Source organism: Pezoporus wallicus, unplaced genomic scaffold (genome assembly GCF_028554395.1).
Source record: "Pezoporus wallicus isolate ANWC-B61680 ecotype Strahan unplaced genomic scaffold, APGP_CSIRO_Pwel_v1 contig_865, whole genome shotgun sequence".
Lineage (NCBI taxonomy): Eukaryota > Metazoa > Chordata > Aves > Psittaciformes > Psittacidae > Pezoporus > Pezoporus wallicus.
The window spans coordinates 2,025,077-2,035,508 of NW_026636827.1; the positions used below are offsets into that span (position 1 = coordinate 2,025,077).

Here is a 10,432-nt window from a genome sequence, read left to right on the forward strand (position 1 = left end):
CCTTGCACACACACTCAAAATAAACCCCCAAAATAGCCTACCTCTCCCAATCTCCCAAAAATCAAATCCGATCATTTTAGCCCATCAATACCTTTCTGCATTAAATCTTCCCCGATATGAAAATCATTACAGCTCATCTGGAAGACTGACAAGCTAATATTTCTCTAGACCCAGAGAAAGGGTATCCCACTGCCGAGACTCTTCCAAATAGCCAGGGAAAAAAGTTACACCTATTCAAACAGAGAATGAGCCAGGCTCAACCAGCACTGCACAGGGAAGAGGCAATCAACTTGACAGTAAATGTAATTAGTGTTATACTTCCAGCCAAAATTAAGCATGATACAAGCAGATATATCAAACAAATTTGACATGATCTATTACCACCAATGTGCCTAAATATATAAAATCACTGATGTGCCTAAATATATTAAAGGGGGGGGAGGGGGAATTTGGATTTTAGAAGGGTGAGAGTAGGGGTTTTTATATTTTAAGTGGGGGAAAAAAAAAACCAAAACCAACTAATCTTGACATGCTTCCATCACTTCTGTCTCTACTTTGTTCGTTAAAGTTTCTCCTCTCCAGTTTCTATTTCCATCATGATCAGAGTGACATAAAACATCCTCTTTTTTTGTAGCTCACTAAAATCAAAGTAGCATCATGTCTCTTTTTCATGTCTTTTCTTCCCCTCTTGTCATTGAGAGGCTTCAATCCATTTGCTTTCTAGACACATTTGCAGGCCAAACCTGTTTCCTGACATGAGCTCAGTTGTTTGCCTCTCCTCATTTACACTCACCAAAACTTGCTCTCATAATATCACATCTCCTTTCCAAACTGACACCATCTCCTGGTTGTCACTCCCACATCCCTTTTTCCTGGTACCAATACCAAATTCCTGTCATCTCTGCAAGTTTCCTAATACAAGTAGTTTTCTATTATTTAAACACATTAAATCACACCACGCTCCCCGTCAACTAGCAAAGCTTCTCTACATTTGCTCAGATTAGCTTCAGTGCAACATGCTGCCCCAGATACGCTTGTTCTCAATCACTTCAGTATGCAGACCAAACATCTCAGTTTCATTTCACAGGTCCCTGTGTTTAGCAAAATAAGACAAAATAATAAGATACTGCAGCAACCTCTGCAAAGAAATCCTCCCTTCCCAAATTCCAGTCTCAAGATCCAGAAAAAGAGGAGAAAAAAAAAAAAAAAAAGCCAGACCATCATCTAGAACTGAGAAAGGTTCACAAAAGTCTTGGAAAATAACTTATTTGAGAGCTACTCTATCAAATATAAGTCCTCAATACCTAATTTAGACCTGATACTGGAGAAGAGGGACTCATTCCCAGCTCAAGACAAAAGCAGAAGAAACAGGAAGACAGCAATCCTCAATGCTCACAGAGTTAGACCCAGAGATTAAAGGGCTTCTCTGTTAAACAGAAAATATATTTTAAAAATAAACAAAACCAAACCACACACCCCACATCTCCTTTCCCAAATGAGAAAAGAACTGAACTAGAATGGAATGTTTATTTTCTTCTTGCTTCTGCTAGAAAGCTACACTACAGCTTTCATTTAGAGGCAACCAAGCTCTGTTCCATGACCCTTCATTTGAGGGAAATTTAACCTTTTGATTATTTTGTTCAATTTCTCCTTTGAAACAAACTTTTACTTAAAAATACTATCATGAAATCCAGCAATGTTTAGACAAATTCAGTAATTTCCTAAGTCATTCCACTTCTTCTGAAACAGTGACCTTTCACTAGCAATATGCTCTGAATACACCAAATCGTGTCCTTCCTAACTAGAAACTCTCATACACCCTGTTTTATGCAGCACCTGAACTTGCCACTAAAATACTTGAGGCAGAAAAAATCTAGGCCAAGCAGAGGTATTTGTGACTTTAATGGAAAGTTTTAAAATTACCTCAAAAAAGCAAGTCTTTAACTAGACTTGTCTTTGCTATTCCAGCAAACACAGAGCACATTGCTGTTCATCTCTGATAAATTACTCTCCCAGAGAATATAAACCACCCGTGTTGAGCTCCAGAAAGGCTCTGGAAGAGAGCTCAGTTTCAATCCACTTGAGACAAAAAGCCAGTCACAAAACAGACTCCATCCCAGCGGAAAGCCTCCCTCGCTCACAAACACAAGTTTTAATCCCATTGATTAAGAGCTGAATTGTATTCACCTTTATTGTGCTACATCTTCAGGTTGTTCTTCCATCCATTACATTTTCTGTTGTGGGCGTATTCTCCATTTTATTAACTGTAATTTAATTCAATACAGATTCCTACACAGGACAGGTTATTTTCCTGACTGTTTCAAAACATTTCACAAGATGGAGCACAGATGAATTTTTAAATAGCAAAACAAGACCAAAAAAAAAAAAAAAAAGCCCACACACAAGAAGAAACCCAGAAATCTACTGCGTGTTTCTGTTGGGCTGGTCGTAAAGTTTGCCGTATCTGTCAAGCCTCCCACCACCTGTTTTGTTTCATGAATGAAAAACCAAATGCATAAACTGCACATCACTGCTTGAGATAGCTGCAATCACAGGGTTCGCTGCTTTCACCTTCACTGAAGCTGTATATCATGTTTACTACAGATACCTGAAATTAATTACACAGTCTTAAATATTTGCAGCCTACACTTTTCCAAGTATCTCAGAAAGCACATGTTCATGCCCAGGAGTCATTACCCCTATATTACAGTACCCTCAGCCCCAATGCTCTGCTCTCTGCTGACATCAATTTTGCAATGAAAACACAGTAATTCAGTGAGAATAGGTGCCTAAGGGAAGATAAAAGCATCTGTCTAACGAGTGAATATCACTGTCCTGTCATACACATAAAAAATATATATTTTTTTTAATATATATATTTATATATACTTACATAACCTACAAGGTGCTATGGCAAGTTACACTCTCCACAGTCTCCTGTCCAAAACACAGCAGACAGAAACCCACGCTGCTCTCACCATGTGCTGAAAAGATACCAGTATGTATTACAAGCTCTGGTGGGACATGGATCAGAAACAGCCACAATTATACCTAACAACTGAAGAGACTGCTTCATTTGATCTTTCCCTTGGAAGGTGATGCCAGTCTGAAAGAGCCAAGTGGCACATAGCATCTTTCTGTCCATTCTTGGCAGCCTGAAGACGGACACTCTGAGCAAGGCTGAGACCAGAAGTTTGCCACATTAATTTAGGCTATCTCCAACCTTCAAAAATACCCACTATTCACTACCAGAACACCCCTTTTCTGCAAAAATACATTTTCTATTTCAGCACTGAGTCAGGAGGGTGACTATTTAACAACTTTCTAATCGTTTTTAAGTAGTTTTCAGTGCTACAAAGTCTTCACTCTCTCGTCATTCATACTACCCTTTCAGGTCACACCACCTCAGCTGAAATACCTTCCATACTTTGCTGCACTGCAACTGGGTTTACACACTCTGCCTTTATCAACAGGGACACTGGAGCCACTGTAGGTATCAGACAGCAGATTATCTTGCATGTTATTCTATCTTCAACAGCGCCTGCCCCGCACATGCATGGATACACCATACATCACACACGCACCTTCTGGGTCTGCTCAGCAGCTCCACAGAGGACCAGTTTCCAAACCTCAGCAAAGGGGATAGGGCTGCAAGAGGCAGGCAACGACAGGAAGGCACAATCCACTAAATAATATGAAGATGGCTTAGGCAGGTATGATTTACTACATCATTAACACAGTTTTTTTCTTTGGTTTCTCAGTGGCCCTTGAATCTCTCTTTCCTCTCCCATTTCATACTCTTCCTCAAAATAGCTGCCTGCTATGCGAGTGCAGGTGGAAAAAAAAGAATAAACAAAAAAACCCAAACATTTTAAGTAGCTAGCTCATTTTCAGACACAAAATATGCGCATTACGTAGATTAGACTCAACAGAAAAGGGAGAGAAGCAATCAAAAAGCTTTGCCACAAAAAAAAAAAATAAAAGATTTTGTTTTGGTCAGAGTAAAAGCTTAACAAATAAAAATCATAACAGAAAGGAATTGCAACTAAAAGCACTCCCAACAAAAATGATGCAGCATATCCTTAATACTCAAGTGTTTAAACTGAATACAGCAGAAGTACAAAGGAATGCCTAAAGGTGACTCAATAAGGAGGAATTCAAAATAGAAATAGCATTACCAACATGTTTATCTTAAGCTTGCTAGTCCAAAACACAGTATTTTTTTGTTCTTGTGTTCAAAACAAGACCGCAGACAACCAGCACTTGTGCTTAAGATGCAGAAGTACGGTAGGAAGGTTCATCAGTGACTCAGAGGCTGGACCTCTGCAGACTCACAGAGCAAGCAGAGAAACCTGCCTTCCTTGCAGAGTATCTGGTTTTAAATGACCAACACAACCCTAATTCTCTGACACAAAACCCTAGGATTTTGGGGTTCTTGTTTTGGTTTTTTTTTGGTTTTTTTTTTTTGTAGGCTTGTGCATTACCTGTTTCCCTACCACATTACCCACTTCATCACAACCTAGAAGCAGCTTCAGATGTTTTGGGATGCGCGGCTTCCAGGAGGCACACCATCCTGGCTTCACCTGGCAACCCACCTTCATTTCACAGCACACCCTCCCATTTACTTAATATGATCTTGGGACAAATAACAGCAAAGGTAGCTTTACCAATATCTGGAATGCTACCTCAGTAATAAATTAAGATTTTCAATGATCAGGCAAAGAGGTGGATTGAGATATGAGCAAAACCTCACAGCATAGGACAACCCAGAACACACTGAGCAACACACCACGACAGCACAGAGAACTTTGACCAGGAAGTCCAAATGAAACTCAATTATAATGATGCAAGACAGCCCATCCACAGCTTCTTAACTGCTCTGGTTTACAAGCAAACACCATGAGTCTCCCCCTCTTAAACAGCCCCAGCAGCACTCCCTTTCCTCAGCCACACTGGTAACACAAGGGCCTGTGAACTGCAGCCAGGACAAGACAAATTCTCATTTTCTATTGCGTTAATAACACAGCAGACATGTTTTGTGAAAACAATGCTTTTGTCTCACCACACTGAAACATAAATCACTGATAGTTCAAGATAGTTCCAAACACTTGTCTTTCTGAACACACATCGAGGCAGTCCAGCAGGACAGTTTCCCTCACCTACAAAACACCCTGAGAAGTTCCTGGTTCCCAGAACCACCTTTGTGTCAGGCAGCTCAAGAAGACAGGTCTCCACTCTCCCCCCATCCAGCCCACTCCAGCATAGCACACATCATTAAAGCACAGCATATATCTCTAAGAGAGCACACACCATTAAAGCACAGCGTATACCTCTAAGAGAGAACTTACCTCCCTGAACAACAGCCTGGAGGCATTTCCATCACCTCCTTAATCTGCAATAGCATCCCTGTTGCTCAGCTTTCATAATGCCTTCCGGTTAAGGCACGGGGTGCGAGTAGCATCGCAGGGCAGGGAAGCAGAACAGACGCAGGTATTCATGTTGGTGCAGCACTGTCAACTCAGGTATTTATTTAAAAAAAATAAAATATCTTATCCCACTCTTTGCTTACAGCCTGCACAGCCAGACGAGCTTTAGTTGCCTTGGACACCCGGATAAGACCATTCACATCACATCTTCCAGCACTGACCCCCCCCCCGCCCACCTACCAACAGCAACGGGGAATCAAAAGCTTCCAAAGTGCACCCACCACCTGGGTTTTCCACTCCCTAAAACCACTCTCTCATTGCTACCTTTGTGCTGCTATTTAGCAGCAAGCTTGGCACGGGGTACGCGCAGCATCTGGCACGTTTCACCAGCTTCAGCTCAGGCTCCTCACATGCTTCCTTCTGTTGCCAGTCACTGGGATAGTTGCTGCTGTGCTCAAATACAAAAGGAGCAAGTGTCTAAAACAGGCATGAGAGCTCTGCTCATCTGTCTGAGGGCACAACACAAGAGACTGAATACTGGTTAGGGAAAAAAAAAGATCAAAAAAATTTATCCTGAAGTGCAAGGAGGCACGTGGGAATCCCCACCTCTTCCCTGCAAACCCCAGAACTTTTGTGACATCAAAGGCAGCTAAAAGCAGCAGCCTGAGTGCCTCCTACCAGAGCATCGTGTCAGCAAACACACGTCAGTGCGATCCTTATCGGTATGACTTTCTAGTGAAGAGACGTCCCTAGAAAGCAGTCACTACAAATACAGTTTTCCTGAATATCATTACTGATCCAGAAGTAATGAAATAGCAGATAATATGGCCCCAGGGTACAAATCAACCACCTACCCTAATGCATACAGATGGAGCTTAACAGCTCTTCTGGTCTTCCATTACCAGAGTGAAATGGGATCTCTGAAACACCATCATGGCAAAGCAGAAGGGAAGCTTACTAATGAGTGGTGTTTATTTCCAGTTCTTCAGAAAAGGCTTTTAAATGCTGCAATCTGAAAAAAAAAAAGACCCCTTTTTCACGTATGGAGTAGACACAGCTTCCCCTCACAGAACCAAGATAAAAAAGCAGAATGCACTGCTCTTCCCAGATTTTGCAGAAAAGGCTTTGCCAAAAAACAGTGTCTAAATACTTTCTGTAAGAATCTACAATGAAACTTTACCCAGTCCCACCAAAGAAAGTAGCAAACCTGTCATGACTTACAGCAGGATCATGTGCCGCTTGTTGATGTTCGCATCAGTTAAAGCAGTAACTTCCACAGGGCTCTAACACCGACCCAGCAAATGTATAAAGTACAAGCAGGCACAGAATCTCTCTGCTTCCATCCCCAGGAAATTTAGCACTTAACACCTAGTGCCGACTCCCACAAAAACATGATGTTACGCATTCCAAGCTGGTCACATCCCCACAAACCAACCAAGCCAACGTGCAGTCCAGCACCAATGTCACACACCCTGAGGTGCCCATACTTATCTGCATTGAGAACATCCCTGTACGCAATCAAGCATGTTACTTTAATGCTACCAAAGAGATATTTAACATCAGATTATTTAAACTCTCAGAAACTAGAGAGTTCACCACTTTTTAATCCATTCCCTTAAAGTTTGAACGTTTTATGATGCAAGTTGAACATCCATGCAAGGCACCTGCCTGGCACCAGACACAAGAAACAGCCGCTCGCTCCGTTCACAGCATCCTCTCTCTCCTAGGTGTCTTCAGTGACACCTATTTCTAAGAGGCACATTATCCTGCACACACAAACAAGACATCACCTGGACAACTTCCTTCAAAAATTACGCTCTCAAGAAATCAATTCCTTAAACTGATTCCTTAATTAGAGGAATTAATATCTTTCAATTATACAAAAGAGCTGGAGGCAGCGGTCAGCAAGTACTTTTACGACCCTCATCTATTCTTCTAAAAGCCTTCTCCAGAGCACTCAGGCAGGGGGATGAGCGGGAGAGAGGCAAGAGGAGGGCAGAAGGAACCCGATTACAGCAGTCCTCGTTCACTCGAATTAGTCCAAACGCTACCCAGTTTGACCTTGAATTAAGAACAGCACACAAAATAAGCAAAAGGACAAGTATGATAAATTAAGAATAAACGTTCAGAGTAATGGAAGTGGTTAAGGAAGAAGCGTTAAATCGGAAGGTACCCATTTAAAATTGCTGAATGAAGAATCAGTGGAGGGAAAAATGCAACTCAAACACGTTTCAGTACTGTGCTTGGGGTGGGTGGGTGAAAAAGTATGATTTTATAAGCCATCTTACACAACAAAGAGCACAAAACCCAGAAGCGGCACCTCGGCGAGGAGAAGCAGAGCTACTTTTAACAGCTCTTCAGCAGGCGCAAGTTCATAGCAGATACCTCACACAGCGCAGGGAGACGGCAGCCCCATTGCGCGCTGCCCAAAGCGGCTAATGTCCATTAAAACTTCACCTGTGTCTCGGAGGCAGCGGTGCAACGGCACCAAACACCCACCACCCCGGACACCCGCCGGGGCAGGACCCGGGACCGGCAGAGTGAAGCGGAGCGGACCAGAGCACAGCGGGCGGGCGGCCGCGCTCCCCGCCCGGCAGCGAGCCAAGCGATCCCGGCCGGAGAGGTCCCCAAAAAACCGCACAGCAACTTCTCCCGCGCGGCGCCGAACGACGCGACCGGGCCGGTCCGTCCACCCGCCCCAGAGCCCCGAACCCACCCGCTCCCCCGCCACCGGCGCGGCCGCACCTCCTCGCAGCACGGGGCGCGACATCGAGCCCGGCGCGGTCCGCTGCGGCGGGAAGGTCTGCGGTGCCGGCGCCGCGGGCGAGCCCGGGCGGGCGGGCGGCGGGGCGGTGCCGGCCGCTCCGGCGGGAGGGGCGCGCACTCACCGCTAAGCCCCGCAGCGCGGAGGGGCGCGGCGGCGGAGCGGTGCCGCGGGAGGGGCGAAGATGGAGGCGCGGCGGCGGCCGCCCCTCCCGACAGGGCCGCCAGGACCCGCTCCGGCGGCGGAGCCGGCGCCGCGTGGCGCCCTCTGCCGGGCTGCGCTGCCCGCGCCGGGAGCGGCGGTGTGAGAGGAGCGGGGCGGCAGGGAAGAGGGTTCGGGTGAACCCGGGCGGGTCTCCAGGATGCAGCTGTCTCCGCCGCGCTTGCCCCCTCGCCCGGCTCCACAATTGACTACCGGCCCCTGGGCCACTGTGCCCGGCCCGAGAGCCGTATGCAGCAGAGGGTCAAAAACCCCCGGAAAGTTGTTTCCTAGGCTTTTAAGACAAAGATAGACTGAGTTTTACACATATCAAATATGCAGTATCTCCATAAAGTTAGCCAATACCGAGTTTAACTGTGTATTTAGCCCACACCAAATTCCCAATATTCCATTTTTCACCAGCCTTCTGATCCCATGCACAGTGTGCTGCTGAGGATGCTTCGTAACAATGCCAGATGATTCCTAATGCGCTCACCCAAAGCTTTGCCCAAGAAATGTTAGTCCCATTGACTTTCAAAGTCATCCAAGTCATATTTTCAGGAATTTAATTAGTGCGAGATATCACCAAACTGGCTGAAAGCCTCGATTAAGGAGGGAACATCTATTGATTGCAGGGAAAGGAGGCAGGGTAGATACTGAATCCATCGCCTTTTAAATACATGAAGTGAATTATCTCAGTTTAGTTCAGCTGCACTGTTTAAAAATTCAAGTAAACGTTATTCAGCACAACCAACGGGGTTTTTTGTACACAGTCAGTAAGTTTAGGTGTTATCCAGGAAAAAAAAAAAAAAAAGAATACATAATATCCAACTCAGCATCAGGTGACTGTATGAATAATGAAATCACTACCAAATTTATTCCCGCTTTTCATGCAGTTCTTATTTCTATGTTGTTAAAGAAGGTTCATTCTCACACTACGTGGGGTGTGAAACTAATTATGACTAGTGAGAAGGAGAAATAACTCCACTGATGTGAAGATGGTATAAACGAACAACACTCAGACACTTTCAGACTACTACATGTCCTTTGTGCTAGCACTGTACCCTGAGGATAGGCTATTCAAAAATCAGCTCAACAGATGTTTTCCATTCAACAAGAATAACGTATATAAAGTTTTAATGGCCATGGTCGTATTGCTCATGTTTGTAATTTTTTTCTTTACAGAAATACTAAATACTGGTAAGCCCTAATGCAAGGATTGTTCATAGCATCTACAGACTCCAAATGAAACCAGAAATTTGTTGTGTTGGGTTCTGTATAATTAGCCAGTGTTCCTGCCTCAGCGACCTTCTGTCTTACAAAGGCAGGAGACAGCAGAGTAGAAACGAAAGCAGAGAGATGTGATGATCTTATCATAAGGTATGAATTCCAGATCAGAGATTGAAACATGAGTTTCCTGCCTCAAGGTTTAGTCCTGCCTCTCATGAATTATTAGGCATCTCCCTGGAAGTTCACTGGGGAAGGAAAGTCCCCCAGAAACTGCACACCAGCTGGTCAGGAATGTTCCAAATGAAGTTTTGTGCAAAAAGTTCTATTTGTCAAAGTGGACAAATACACAAGTGGACAAGGTAATTAATTTGTTTCACAAAGGTTTTTCTCTCAGATCCTTCCCAGGTCAGAGAGCCGTACCCTTCGCTTCTCTGCTGCCTGCTTCTTTTTTTCTATTGAAAAGTTTTGAAAGATCTCATTCTTGTTCGATACAGAATAGAAAACACCTCTTGAAATGTCAGGAGTTCTTCATGAGAGACACTTCTTTTTTTTTCCTAACTGGCCCTGGGCTACAGGCAGTTACGCTCTGTTTGCCTTTCTACAGCCCTAGCATTGTTGTCTGCCAAAAATAGCTACATATTGCACCTCACTCTTAATCTGGAGTTGATGCATCTGGGAAGTGGCACGGTTGCAATTCTTATCTTAATCTGCCAATGTAGAGTTTGAATTAATACAACTAATCTAGCATCAGAGTACGGGAGCCTGAAGTCCCCCTCCTCCCCCACCCAGCCCCAAGAGGAGTCCTCATTAAAGG

The 10,432-nt window shown here is 44.2% G+C and overlaps 1 long non-coding RNA gene across 1 annotated transcript; it reads right to left on the reverse strand.

Moving 5' to 3' along the window:
- Positions 1-1,303: 1,303 nt before the first annotated feature.
- On the reverse strand, positions 1,304-8,351 carry LOC130595266 (uncharacterized). The gene is made up of 4 exons (XR_008971285.1): positions 8,172-8,351; positions 2,894-2,984; positions 2,188-2,311; positions 1,304-1,426 (listed from the first exon to the last, which is right to left on the reverse strand). It is a non-coding gene; the product is annotated as an uncharacterized LOC130595266 (long non-coding RNA).
- Between the last annotated feature and the right edge of the window lie 2,081 nt (positions 8,352-10,432).